Below are 14,692 nucleotides of genomic sequence, written 5' to 3' on the forward strand. Positions count from 1 at the left end.
GGTCGGGGCGGGGGCTGCTTTATTTAGGATGGTTTTAGAACAAAGCCGTTAAGAAAAAGAGCAACCGTCCTCCTCCTCCTTCTCCCGGGCTCTTGACATCATCTCGGGGAGAAGCGAGCCCGCGCCCCGCAGCCATCGCCTGCGCGTGTGTGAGAGAGCGTGTGTGTGCGGGCGTGTGTGTGTGTGCGTGTGCGTGTGCCCGTACCCGCTCCGGTGCGGGAGGCGGGAGGCGGGATGCGGGATGCGGGAGGCGGGATGCGGGAGGTGGGATGCGGAGCCCGCCCCGGCCCGCCGCGGGGAGCGCCTTAACCCCCTCGGCGCCGCCCCGGCAGGGAGCGGTCGCGGAGCTCCCCCGGTGCGGCTGCGGCTCCCGCCCCCTCCCCGGGCTGAGCCACGCCCCGGCCGCCGAGCGGGGCCGGGCGGCGGCGGGGCGGGTTTGTGCCTTCCCGCAGGGACAGCCCGGAGCAGTTCCCACCCTCGAGCCGAGCCGCTCGTAGCGGTCGGGACAGGTTTGTGCCGCCTCCGCCGCCCCGGGGACAGCGGCTCCGCGGCCGCACGCACAGCTCCAGCGCACGGCCGCTCCTCCACAGACCGCCACGTACAGCCCCGCACGCCGCCGACACTCACAGGCAGAGCCCTGCGCACCCCGAGCTTCACACACAGCCCTACACACCCCGCGTTGCACACACCGAACGCGCACACACACAGCTCTAGACATCCTGAGCCTCACACTCCATGGCCCCAATGCACACACCTGCACAGCCCTACACACCCCAAGCATCGCACCCCGCAGTCACACTCACCCCACAGCCACTCACCACACCTGCACGTCTTGTGCTGACACTCCACGCACACACAGATTCACACATCGCAGTTCCACTCAGGCACCCCACACACACGCTGACCTCGACACACTACAGCCACACCTACCACAGCCCCACACATCAAAATTCCCTCGGGTTCCCAGCCAAATGCACCACAGCATCACACACTCCAAAATCTGCCAATTCCACAGCCCTCCACACAGCAAAGCCCCTTCCCCAGCCTCAGCATATCCCCCGAAGCACAGGCGTGCTCAGACCATGTCACACGGGTGGAACTGGATGATCTTTAACATTCCTTCCCACTGAAACCATTATGCGGTTCTGTGCTGATTACATACAACCTACATACCCGCAGCAAAATGTTCCCAGTGGTTCAGAGGAGCCAGCCCGGCTCCACGGGGTCCATCCCCAGGCCCATAGCTCCCGAGCCACTACCCTGTGGAGGCTGCAATCACTCGCATCCTCTAGCCACATCCTGCCTCTCATTCACCATCAGGTTTCCAGCAGCAGGTGTTACCACAGGAGCCTGAGGCTGCTTTTATGTACTCCAGGAGACAAGGCTGTCCCTCCTGATGTTGCCTTGTCCATAATTGTAGGCATCCTCCTGCATTAAAGCTGGGATTTTCAGCCTTACTCAGTGAAGGCTGAGCTGGTCCTGATTCTGTAAGCCTCAGGTTACATTCCCTTTGTTTAGGTCTTTCTCAAATCTTAGGACCACAGGGCTCATTACTGTAACTCTCCATTCGTAAAAGCAACTCTGTCTGTCTCATTCCTGGCTATACATTGTCTAAAGCCTTTGGATACCCTTCCTGAGATATGAGGGGGCAAAGGGAGCACAGTGCCTTGTAGGTGGATCAGATCAGAAGTCAGTCTCCAAGACTGAAGCCCTCTGAAATGTGCACCCCAAGCTGAGTGGATGAAAATGGTCGCAAGGCCCTTTGGGAAACTCCTGGATGCAGAGAGGAGGAAGAATTCATTTCATCAATTCAGCAATTAAGAGTTCAGTCAGGGCAAATTCTGAATCACATCAGCTGAAAGTTACCAGAATTGTTACAGCACTACATGGAGCAAGATCTCACCTGCCAAAAGAAGAGTGTACAGATCAGCAACAGAGGGAAAGAGGGGAAAGGTGGGGAAAAGAGGAAATATCCAGTTTTGATCAACTCCTTAAATATAGAAGTCTGGTTACCTTTGCCCATTTCTGATTCCTCAAGGGAGAGCAGGAGAAGCGGAATCTATAAATAGTTTGCAACACAGAGAATCCTATAGCAAAGTTACTGGGAAAGATCAATAACATGATTCAAGGAGGGCTCCAAATTACATCTCAGGGGAGGGAGGTGCTGAACAGAATTGATAAATGAGTTGCAAATGCTGTGTGTGTTGTGTGTATCTAATTAACAGAGGGTGACTGGGATCAATAGCAAGGAAGGAGATGGTCTAAAAATAGAACTCAGGCAGGGGCTGCAACCTGCAGGTAACAGCTTGGATGAAAATGTCCCCTGGAGTAATTAACTTTTAGCTGAAAGTGATGATTAACATGAGGCCAGAGTGGCGCCTGTGGGCAGCTGGGAAGGGATGGGGGCTCTGTGGCACTTAGGGCACAGAGCAGTGTGACATTGTGGGGGTACAGGCACAGCCACGAGCTCAGATCCTTCCTTTGGTCAGGCGACAGTGACGAGATGATTGGTGTGGTGCTTTCTGGAGAAACATCTGAATATTGACATTTTACTGGGGTTTTGGAACAGAAGATACATGCTGTTCTGTGTACTCACAAACGTTTCAACATTGCTTGGAGAAAAGTAACAGTAAATTTTTTAAATATCTGTCTCTTTCCATAAGAATCTGTGGTTTTCTTTTTTGCTGACCCTGTTACCCACCACTCTGAGGACCAGTCTTTGCTCATCCAGATTCAACACCATGTAGATATTTGAGCCACAGAGAAAATAACTTGAAAAGGGGAGTGTCCTTCAATCCTTCCATCTACAACAGAGCTGTCAGGCAAGCTCCAAGGGAGAAGGATTGATGTTGGGCAGGATGGTCTATGGCTCATCTTACAAGCCCTGCTGAAGTGGCAGGCTTCAGCCAAGTGAGAGGCAGAGACACAACGAGGAACAAAAGGTTCATTTGCAGACTGAGTACAGGATTTGGACCTGGGCTATACAGCATGACTGAAAGAAAAGGAAACTCTAAAGATGAAGAATCCAGAAAATATCTCTGTCAGGAAAGGACTGGAGGGATAAGTGGTGAGTGAAGAGCTTTTCTTTAATATAGACAGAAGTGACTAAAAATTCCTGGACAATAGTCTTCTCTATAGGATTAAAAAAAACAAAAAAGTCTTTTATTCTGCTATAGATGGAGCTACCAAAGGAGCAAACCATGTTCAGTCACCAAAAGGAAAGCTAAAGGGACAACACTTAGGTCCTCTTAAGTCTATCTTGTAAGAGAGAACACAGGCTGGAAGACAGCTCTGAGAGGTGCAGTGGGTGCCCTGGCTGCTGACAGCTCTGCTAACCCAAAATTGCGCCTACTGTCTCCACAAAAAGCCAAGCAGAATTTGAAATTTCCCACGTTTTAGGTAGGAGCATGTGGGTGCTGTTGTGTCACAGCAGCTCTCCTGTTTTATCTGGAGTTCACTCTGCAAGAAAGGCAAGAGCCAGCAGCAAGGCATCTGGACTGTGAGTTTTTCTCCAGTCCATCCTTTGGACCTGACAGAGGTTCTCCTTGAGAGAAATCTAATGTCTCTGTCTGCAAGGAGGGGCTGAGAGCTGCCAAACCATGAGCCATAATCCAGATGAACCACAGGAGTCACAACAAACCAGAAAAGTAAAAAAGCCCCTAAAACAAGAAAAATAACTGAAAAATATAATCAGTACTAGAAAGAAGACCTGACCTGTTTATTTTTAAACACAGGTTATTAAGAAACGATTTTCTTTCTCTGAAAATGGTGGCATGAAGATGACCAGAACAGCAGTTCTGATTCAGGCCAAGGTTCCTTATGCCCAGAAGCCCCTCATTCACAGAGGATGTAACAGGCACAAGGGAGAAATGGAACAAGTATGTGTGGTTCTATTTCATCTCCTTAAATACTCCTCCAACCTCAGACTATCTTAAATCAGTGGATTTTCTGAGTTCTCATTTAGTTACTCTATCCAGTGACTCATGGCAGATCTTTCTCCCAAGCACTTGTCCTCCCACTTCCTGAATCCAGCTGAATTTTTTTTGCCTCCTCAGCAAAAATTCAAGCTAAGGGCAGGTTGGATGGGGCTCTGAGCAACCTGGCCTCATGGAAGATGTCTCTGCCCATGTCAAGAGAGTTGGAATGAGATGATCTTCAAGGTCGCCTTCCAACCCAAACCATTCTATGTTTCCATGATTCTATGAAAAATTCTCAACCTTCCCGAAGATGAATGGGTAAATTGATCTGTTATTCAGAGCAGGAAGAGCACTCCCTTTTATCTGTTTTGACCAAGCTTCCTTCAGTGGTCCCCAGGCCCTGGGCTGGAACAGAGAATACACTGTAATTTCTCCATGCCATCAGGGCTTGGTAAAGACTTTGAAGTTCAAGAAAGTAGCCCTATTTTTAGCCACTCTTCCCAGTGCAGGGCCATAAAATGACATCTGCATGTGGGTCTCCCATCTCTACTGTGTAAGAGGAAGAGGGTCCATGTGTACAGGTGAGCAAGGCAGAGATGTAGCCCTGGCTCATTTTGCCCTCTAAAATGTCTCTGGCGCTTTGAGGGATTTTTTAAAATTACTACTGTAAAAGAGTCACAATGTTGAATTTTGCTGTGGATGTTCTTTTAAGTGACAGTTCATGGAAGGTGGTTGCACACAAAGAGTAGTTGTTGCCATGCTGTTCACATAAGAGGAAGGGCTGCAAATCTGTATCAATTTCAAGACCTAGTGAGACTGGCAGTACATAAGAAAGACACTTCCATTTCAGTCATTAAGAATCACCAGAGGTCCCCCATAAAAATTCTTCCCTGCAATCTACAAAATTCATTCATTAAATGATCTGGCCATGAATGAAGTCTGTCCTTTACAATGCAGCTGCAGCAGTGAAGTAAACATTGCAGTTTTAAGAACTGGGAAGTGGCTCAGTTAGAAATGCAATGCCTTACTCAGAGCCTGTCACAGCCCTGTCTATCAGTTCTGGTGGCCTTTGGATCCTGCTGTTATCGGGAATACAAAGATTATGATGACAAGTATTAGTGAGTGGATTGTAAGGAGTCAGACTTGCCTTTAGTTTCACAGCTCTCTTCATGTCCTGTGCTTCCGCCAGCTGTGTGCATTTGCACAGTCACTGAAGTGTTTGTGGACCATGGACTCAGTCGGCTGAGTGCAAGAGGAAGCTGAGCTCGGGTTACTGGGTGAATGCACCTGTGTCCTTAGAGCAGTAGCTCAGGAAAATGATGGAGGAGGGAACCTTCCCTGTGCAGCTCTCATTTTATTCTTTGTACCTTCTTCCCATTGATGTTCAAAGGAGTGCAACCTCTGTTGGATACACTCGGGCAGGCCTCACATGATTCAACAGCATTCCTTTCGGCAGGCACTGTTTGTGCAGAAGCAGGTAGAACAGGACTGGTGCTTTAATTCTTGCCTCCATCCCCCTCGTGCCTGCAACATGACAGTCCTCTTGAAAGTAATCAGCAGTGACAGAAAACATGCACGAAGAGTCTCATTGACTTAGGGAGAGGGTGCTTGTGTGAAGCAACTTCACACATGGGAGAAAAAAAAGGAGAGGATCAGACCTACGCTTTGTATTTTTGCCACACTTGTTTCTTTTCACAGGGAATTCACTAATATTAAATCCACCTAGGTGGCAGGAATGTGAGCATCTGGTCCAACCTAAATAGTCTCTTCTGTTCTATTTTTATCCTCATGTATCATTTTTATTCTGCAGAGCCTGTGCATGGCAGAAAGGGTGAGTTCACTTCTCAGTGTGCAAGCCAAAGGTCTCTTCCAGAACTGCTGTGAGGGATTTGGAAGATATTTCACTCAAGCACAGAATTTATATATAGGCACAAAGCTTTCATTAAACATGAGCAGCCACGGGGACAGCATCAGTCACTGACTGTAATGTATGCACGTCTTGTAGGCACACTATAGAGGAGCGAGCTGCCTGGAGAAATTAATGCAGCAAAGGTGTAGGATATGGATGCATTTGTTACTGAATCGACTCCATCTAAGTTTCCTGAGCTACTGTGACTTCCAGGTTTATTTGTAGATTACCAAATGCTCATAGTGTGACTGTCACTTTTGCATTTACTGCAGTTGATGCCTCAATGTGATATTTAATGCATATTTTAAATTAATAATTCCCATACCAAACATGCCCCTAATTAAGAATAAGTCTTTGAGGAAACCCTGGCAAGGCAGAAAGGAAGATCTCTGAACAGGTACAGCCCTCACCATTGTCACCAGAGGTAAATGAGCTGCAAAGATGCAGAGCTCTGGGAGAGACATCTTCCTGCAGCAACGGGTACTGTATTTTGGTACAACAATTTCTGAATGAATTGGTGGAAAATGTGCATTTCATTAAAATCACCACTGAAGAGGGAAAGCAGTTGCTGAGGGGGCTTGCTGGCTAGTGCAATAATCTGCAACTGTTACTAATAGAATGCCACAGTAAAGACAAAATAGGAGCTGTCATGTATATTTGCTGTGGAATTGTCCTTTTCTGTCCAGAAAAAAAAATGTTTATAATAATTAGAATAATGCTGAATGAAATGTGAATGAAATATTCTGGTTTGTCTTACTTCTCTCTTTTGATTGCTTGAGAAGCAGGATCCAGCTTTTATCTCCTTGGAATAAATGGTTGATCCATTTATTCCAAGGAGACACTCATCTTTTTTATTTGGAAGTGATTGAGTGGGGTCTTCCACACCTCCTATTTTTTTTTCCTATTTGAGGACACGTGAATACACTCACCCTTCAGTTATCTCCACAATTTTCACAGTGCATTTTGTTCTAACATATTTTTTCTGTCCTCTACTCTCATCGTTTATGACCTGACTGCCTCCCAGTAATGAAACACTTTTCCCAACTAGTGTTTTCCTCCTGCATATACCATTTTTCAGGTAGGGAGCTGACAGTTTCACCAAAGCTGCAGAGAAAGCCTGTGGAAGGTGGGGTACCCTTCTGCAGCCTTAGATCTGACACAAATCTCAATGGCACCTGGTGGGGTGTCCCCACTGCCTCCACCTGCAGCTCTTGTCAAGGTGCCTCAGTGGTCCATGTCCTGAATATTCCAGCATAATCCCTGAATACTCCAATTGTGAGTGCTGCTTTGAACTCTACCTAGGATGCCTCAAGGCCAGCCAAGCCAACCTGTTGTAGAGCAGGTGGAAGAAGAGCTTCTTCCCTCATCCCCACAGACATGCTGGAAGTGTCAGCTTTATCTCTACAAATTCACACAGTGGTTGGACTGACTAGCAATTAAAAAGCTGGTGCATCGTTATTACTGTATCTGACTGTGTTGGAATGAGAGACCATAGCAGCAGCTTAAACCTCAGCTAATTCAATTACATTTAGCTGTTCCAGGGTCTCTCACAGATATTTTCCAAAATAAATTCCAACCTGTATATACACACAAAGCTGAACTGTTTCTTTGAAAGGAAGATTATAGTGTTACTGGTAGAGATCAGACAGGATATTTACTGCAGTGGAAACATTTCCTGAGAAACTCAGAGTCAAACTCAGAGTCAGGGCAAAGGCAGTACCAGCTCATGGAGACAATTTCCCACTACCTCATACAATCACTTAGTTTGAAACTGGAGGAGGGAAGGAAAGTGAACCTTTAATAACTGTCTAGATCTAAAACAAATTTCAGTGCTCAAGACAGCTTGTAAATACACAACATGCTTTAAAAAGGATTGATGCTGAGCAAAGTGAGATGCACATTTTCCTGCTGTTGAAGTCAAACAAAGCTCTTAAACAGCTTCCATTTTCGAGGGTGTGTAAATGGCTACATTAGTAAGAGCTTTCCTCTGTCTGAAGATGAGAGATTTGTTTCTCAGCTCTCTTACACACATTTAAATCAGGAATAACCCACTGAGAATTGACCTGGTGTACATTTGTTATGAGAAAAGAATAGCAAAAAAAAAAAAATATCCTGTATAAAAAAATTCTAACAAGGATATAAATTATGATGATTTACAATTTTGGGCTAGGAGTTGAGATTCCTTTTAAAACCACAATTGATTAATGAAGCCTCACAACATGCCTGTGATTCAGTAAGTACTACACTGAGTTTGCAGATGGTTGCTCTGGAGCACAGCATTGTTATATGGTTACAAGCCCAACAAATGAATTAGTGGCAGAGCATGAACCAAATGCAGATTGCTATATCCTAATTATTACAGAGCAGTGCTTTGGGACAGCATTTCTTCCTTGTGGCTGCTCACAACACAGCAAGAATTTCTGTGATTTTGTGTCTCTTGGCTACCAAAGTTGATAACTTAGCATGGTACTGCTGCCTTTATGTCTTCATGGTGTCACATCTCATCATCCTGAGACCCATGTTTTTTCTTGACAACCCACAATACCCCCAGGGTTCAATACTGGGCCTGGTACTTTTTTACTTAGTCCTAAATTACTTGGATAAGGGACAGATGCCTCCTCAGCAAATTTGCTGATGACCCAAAGCTGAGAGCAGTGGCCAATACCCCAGAGAGCTGTGCAGCCACACAGGAGGTCCTCATCAGGTGGGAAAGATGGGCAGGGAAAAGCTGAAATTCAACACAGGTAAATGGATCCTGCACCTGGGGAGGAATAATCCAGGCACCAGCACAGGCTGGGGGCTCGTCTGATGAAAAGTCACTCTGCAGAGAAGGACCTGGGGGTCCTGGTGGACAAACGGCTGTCCCTGAGCCAGCAGGGCCCTTGTGGCCAAGAAGGCCAATGGGATCCTGGGATGCATTGGGAAGAGCATTGCCAGCAGGTCAGGGGAGGTGATCTTGTGCCTCTGCTCAGTCCTGGTGAGACACATTCAGAGTGCTGTGTCCAGTTCTGGGCTACTCAGGATGAGAGAGACATGGAACTCATGGATCTGGACCACTGGGGGACAACAAAATATGATTAAAGAACCAGAACATCTCTCGTATGAGGGAAAGCTGAGGGAGCTGGGGCTGTTCAGCCTCAAGAAGATATAACTGAGAGGGGAGCTCATCCCTGTCTGCAGGGAGGGCTCAGAACAGGGACCAGGCTCTGCTCCTGGTGCCAGCAATGGGACAAGAGGAATGGGCAGGAACTGATGCCCAGTGATAAGGGCAGAATGCACAAAGAGAATGAAGAGAATGACAGCAAAGGTCATCACGCAGGGGATCTAACCTAGATGGGGGAAAAAGCAGACTGGAAAGATGTAGGAGACTGGGGAAGGAAGTGAACAGAGAAATTGAATGCTGAGGATGTGGGGCTAGGAGGAAGATGGTGCAATCAGTCATTTGACACTGGGCAGAAAAAAATTGCAGTCAGAACTCAGAAAATGTTTATCAATGTCCACTTCAGCTGTGTCTGCAGCTTTTCCAGCTGTCTGGAGACTCTGGATGAATCCTCTTGGCATTTTTTCTTGAAGGCAACAAAGTAGAGAAGGGAACAGATAGCACCCATATTTTATTTTCCTCAGGGGGACAGGCAGTCTGTCATGCAGTGTTCCAAACCCAGGGGATTTTTGGGAAAGGCACATTATGTCCCGTGAAGTTATCACTGGCATGATGCTGGCATAATAAAGTGGACCCTCAGACCTGAACTCTGTCCTGAACTGTGTGCCTTGAGGATTTCTGAGCACATCTCTTGCTAAGGCTATTTTCTTGCATGGACATCACACTGCAGAGACTTTTGTCTGTGCTTGCATGTCAAAAGAAGATATGTGAAAAGGAAAAAAGAGAGCCAGATCTCCACCAGCTCTTCAGTTTTCTGTTCCCAGTCTGCCTTAGTGCAGCTGAAGAACCTTGTGTGTGCCAATACCTGAGGGGCATTAACGCTAAAATGCCTCCCAGACATTCTCCTGAGAAGACAGTTCAGGAGGAAAACTGCTGTTTAAACAGACATTCCCTGAGATTAGTTTTATGTCTGCAGTGGGTTCATTTCTCTACTGCTAAACTGTAGTGGAAAAGCATCTTTGCAATTGTCTGCAGATGTCTGTCTGCAAAGCAGAGCTTTGCATAAGCTTAGTAGATTTTCCCCACCAGCAAAGCAAGCTGTCTGACTGCAGCACGAAGCTTCTGCTGGATAACCACACTGCTTTTAGGACTTGATGCCAGCTTTGCTAGACAGGACTGTTCACACCTCCTCACACCCCGGGGCAATGCTGCTTGGCCAGTGCAAAGCTTGTGGTTAGTGGTGGCCAAGCAGTGACTGGTGCTGGCCCGGTTCTCCAGTGTGTGCTGGGGGCACTGCTGGGCTCTTCCTCGCTGAACCTGCTCTAAAGTCACATTAAATAACCCACAAGAGTTGCAGGTCAAGAGTTTATGAGACAATGGCAAATGATATTTCTGGCCTGCTGAGTCAGAAAAAGGAGATGGGGAAGGAGGGGCTTGGGACTTTTTGGTTTTTGCTGAAGATCATGCCTTGGCAAGGTTAAATAATTTCTGGCAGATTGAAAAGACCCATTGGGCAGATTAGAAAGTCTTGCAACGGCCTTTTTAGAGCAGACTGAAAAGGCAGAAATCTGAGCTCTGAATATGAAGCTGCTTGATAGCTTCATAAGACCACTTACTATCAATCTCATCCTCTTAGCAACTGTATGAACAGCAGGGCACATGATTGAATGTTTTTCATATATTGTGAAATAAACTGCACTCCACTTCCTACTGCAGCAAGTGTCAGGTGTGCAAGATAAAACAGGGGCTGAGGTACACTCCTGATCCCAGCACCTTCTGCATTTCAAATGCACACAGCACCTTCCCTCCAGTACCTTCCCTCCACAGGCTACACAAGACTGAATTCATCACTCTTTCCAGTACACACTGCTAAGTAAAACAGAAGACTGATACACTACTAATAGTTGAGGCTTCTTATAGCAGCCTCATCTGTTATCACATCCTCCACCATCATTCAGCTTCTACTCCCACCTCGCAGTTACTCTGGCCCTCGTACTCTGTTTATCTTGCTCTTCCTCTCCTGACTCCATGCCTCTTTCCATGCTCCTCACTTTCCTGGATCCAGTTGGCCTGCTGACCCCTGATGCCACCAGCTCACACAAATCCTCGGGAAAAATCACTTCTGTCATGACACAAGACAAAGCTCGAGATCCTTTGTGGGGTCAGCAGAGGTTTGTGTTCCAGGCTCTGGGCAATGTCCTGGTGGAGCATGGGACAGCTCTTTGCATTCCTCTGGGCTGCAGCCTCTTCACTTATGGGAAGAAAGACCTTAAAACCTTACTCAGGGCTTGGTTCTCTGTGTGTCTTGAAGTCTAGAAAATCAAAGCCTGGGTTTGGTGGAAATTACTGGTTTCACTGGCAGTTTGCATGAGAAGAGACTGAGAATGAATGAAAATACATTTAGGATTTAGCCCAAAGCATCTATTATGAATATGTCATTAAATCCATCCTAGCACAACTTCTGCAGTTAAGGAGAAGGGTAGGAGCTCCAGGCCTGACCTGGAGCTGAATCTAGGGGATCTGAGGAGAGAGAGAGAATTTGATTCTATATAAGATCACTATTAACTGACACACTGTCATGATGCTTTAGAGAAGAGAAAGGGGATGATTACAGAGGGAGAGCAGGAGCCACAAAATAGCACTTGTATTTTTCAAAACCTTCACATAGCTTGGCATAAAAAATGACAACAGAAGTTAAAACAGCACTTTTCAATTTTCCATTCTTTATTTCCACATGATTCTCCTGTGGAACTGCAATTAGGATATTTATTTCCCTGTCTTGTGCTTTTTCAACACAGAATGTCAAATGGTTCAGTAGCAGATAGAAAAGCATGGCTCTTATCTCCATATAAATATAAGAGTACATCTCTGCAGGACTAAATCCAGGTATTCATGAAGCTCATAGTCACCATTACCCTATTACCCAAATGTCTTGCATTAATGGATTTCTCCTTGCATCACTTGACTGAGGAGAAATTCGGTGCTGAATTACTACCCTCATCTCACAGACAGGAAACTGCATCTTAGAGAAATGACAGCATTGACTGGATGCTCACAGGAAACTTGTGCAGATCAGAAACCTCAATCAAAAGCAATGCAGACACAAAGGCCAGATCTGCTCCCTCAAGTACCTGTCCAGCACTTACAGGAACCAGATTTCCCTGAGACTGTTCCCCAGCCAGGCCTACACAAACAAGATTTCAAACCTCTACATGATAAACTCAAAGCCAAACCAAAATCTTTTCCTGAAAGGAACTGGGGAAAATGCAGCTTCAAAGCTGCCAACAATGTCATTTACACCTGCTGGGAATTTGACCCAATCCATTCACTGCATCCAATTATGCAGACAATAAACCACTGAAATAATGAGATATTAAATACCTTTAATGGAAGATCAAAGCAGTCCTCTAGACTGTAAGATATTGGGGAATTTCCCTCTGCTGGATTGGGAAGAACAAAAATTTTTAATGCAAGGCAAGTATTCTCGTTTTGCAATATTGTTAATATATTTATTAGAAACAGGGAATTTCTTTTGTAAGGAAACATGTTCTCATGAGAAATTTCTGATGCAGAAACTTTCCTCCAGCTCTGAATTCCCATCAGATACCATTCAGGATCTCCTGATGAGGGTGCTGATTAACAGCAACTTTCCCAGCCCCATGTTAGGTCTGGCTAGGGAATGGCAGCATCAAACCCCAGCTCTTAGGGTGACTTGCACCTCTCAGCTTTTGGGTAAAGGGGCTGACACAGCTCACTGCAGTCAATTTACTTCTTGATAAAGACACAAAAAAAATGCTTAAAAGAAAAATAAAAAATATTAAAAAAAATTAAAAAAATAAAAAATAATAAAAAATAAAAAAATAAAAAATAAACAAATAAAATTCTGGCTCTACCATAAGGTATATAAAGCAAAAGTTCATCCACCTTCAAACATAGCCAGGCTTCTCACAACCCCATGTCCATCCAAGCTCTAAATGAGCACCACACAGGGAGTGGCTGACACCCCTGCCAAGTCTGGGCACCAACATTTTGTCCCTCAGTGAGACCAGTGTTAAAATTTCTGTATCACAAGTTCACTTAGGGGATTTAATAATTAATATAAAGTCCACACACCTCATAAAGGGCTAAAGCAAAGAACTCAGCCTGTGGAGGAGGAGGTACTTTGGTGCCACAATGGTTTGCAATTGCAGTGCTTTGGTAATTCTGCCCTGCTTCTGGTATGGAAGGGATTGTGTCATCCCATTTTCCTTTCTCTCTTAGAAACCTGTTCTCTGCTAACATTGTTGGAAGCCTATTGTAGCTGTTAGCCTGTCACAGTGAAAGTATGGCTTTATTTATTTAAACAAACAGAAAAAAAAAAAAGAAAAAAAGAAAAAAGAAAAAAAAAATCAGTCTGTGTGCCTGCTTCTCTTCCTGTAGGAATTTGATCAAATTTAGCTTTACAAATGCAGAAATAATTCCATTCAGAAGAGAATCCAGAGATATGGTTGTCTGCATGATATCCAATGCTTTCTTTCAGAACTGCAGGAAACAGAGGCTCCATTTTTTCAGCACTGGGATTCTTCCTGACTAAAAAAGCTCATGGAACCTTTTCTCTAAACTTCTCATGTTCTCCCAGCCTGAAGGTTTTCCCAGCCCTCTCTAGCTCCAGGTCCTGTCCTTCTAGTGTCTTGTCAGCTTTCAGATTGTCTCACCTTTTCATTCCTATTTTCCTTTGCATTTGCTCATTATCTCTCTCTTCATTCTCAGCAATCTAGTCCTTAGTTAAAGTAAATGTCAACTTTTCTCTCTACTGGCATGAAATGATATTTTAACATTTATGCTCTTGCTTTGCCTCAACTCATAATTAAAATGATCAAATTAGCTATTTCATTAAAGTCAATGGCCAGACTGCTAACAGAGCCCCTCTTTTAGTATAATTTAACATCAGCATGCAGTGCAATGAAGGTGCCTAGCACTTAACATGCCACCTGGAATAGATACCAGTTAGCTCTGGACCTAACTGAAATAATTTGTCACCACTGAGCCAGCAAAGAATGCTTTACACTGGTTGCTGCAGTTGAGTATCTGAGGCCAAGTACTCCAGTGCCTCCATTCAACAACATCACACAATTTGTCTTAGCTCCTGTTCCAGATGCCTGAATTCATCATAACAGCTGGTATGAGCCAAGATTCCTTTAGCCCACCTTCATGCCCTCCTGGTCCATGTGATGGCCCTTTGTCTGCTCACAGTGTTGGTTAAAAGAGATTTGAGGTCAATAATGGAGATCCCACTGTCCATGAAGGGCCAGCAGCCAGGACTGCTCTGCCTGTGACCTCCTTTTCCCTGTGGGACCCATCACAGTCCAATGCATGGTCTGGATAAAGCAGTTCATTTAAAATCACTTACTGACTCAGTGCCTTGGAGAGCTCCATGAGGGTTACAGAAAGATGCTAAAACAGCTGTACTCTAATGAGAATGGGTCTGATTAGTGGCACACATGTGCCAAAAATTTCCTTGAAGGGCTAGGTTAGCACACACAGGAGAATAAGGGCTTTGGTATTTAACAGGGTTTTTTAATCTTTGCCTATGCAGAAATGAATCACTTGATAGTGGTATATTCTTGTTTTTTTCAAAAATTAACATCTCAGTACTGGTAGCAATAACTGAACCGAGTGTGCTTTCTGAGGCATTTAGTGTCCTTTTCTGAGTGTGCCCCATAAAGGGTAAAACTAATTTTACACCAAAAAGTCTGAATATTAATGACCTTACTGAGGTCTTGCTGT

This window comes from Sturnus vulgaris, chromosome 1, assembly GCF_052056855.1.
Source record: "Sturnus vulgaris isolate bStuVul1 chromosome 1, bStuVul1.hap1, whole genome shotgun sequence".
Taxonomy (NCBI): domain Eukaryota; kingdom Metazoa; phylum Chordata; class Aves; order Passeriformes; family Sturnidae; genus Sturnus; species Sturnus vulgaris.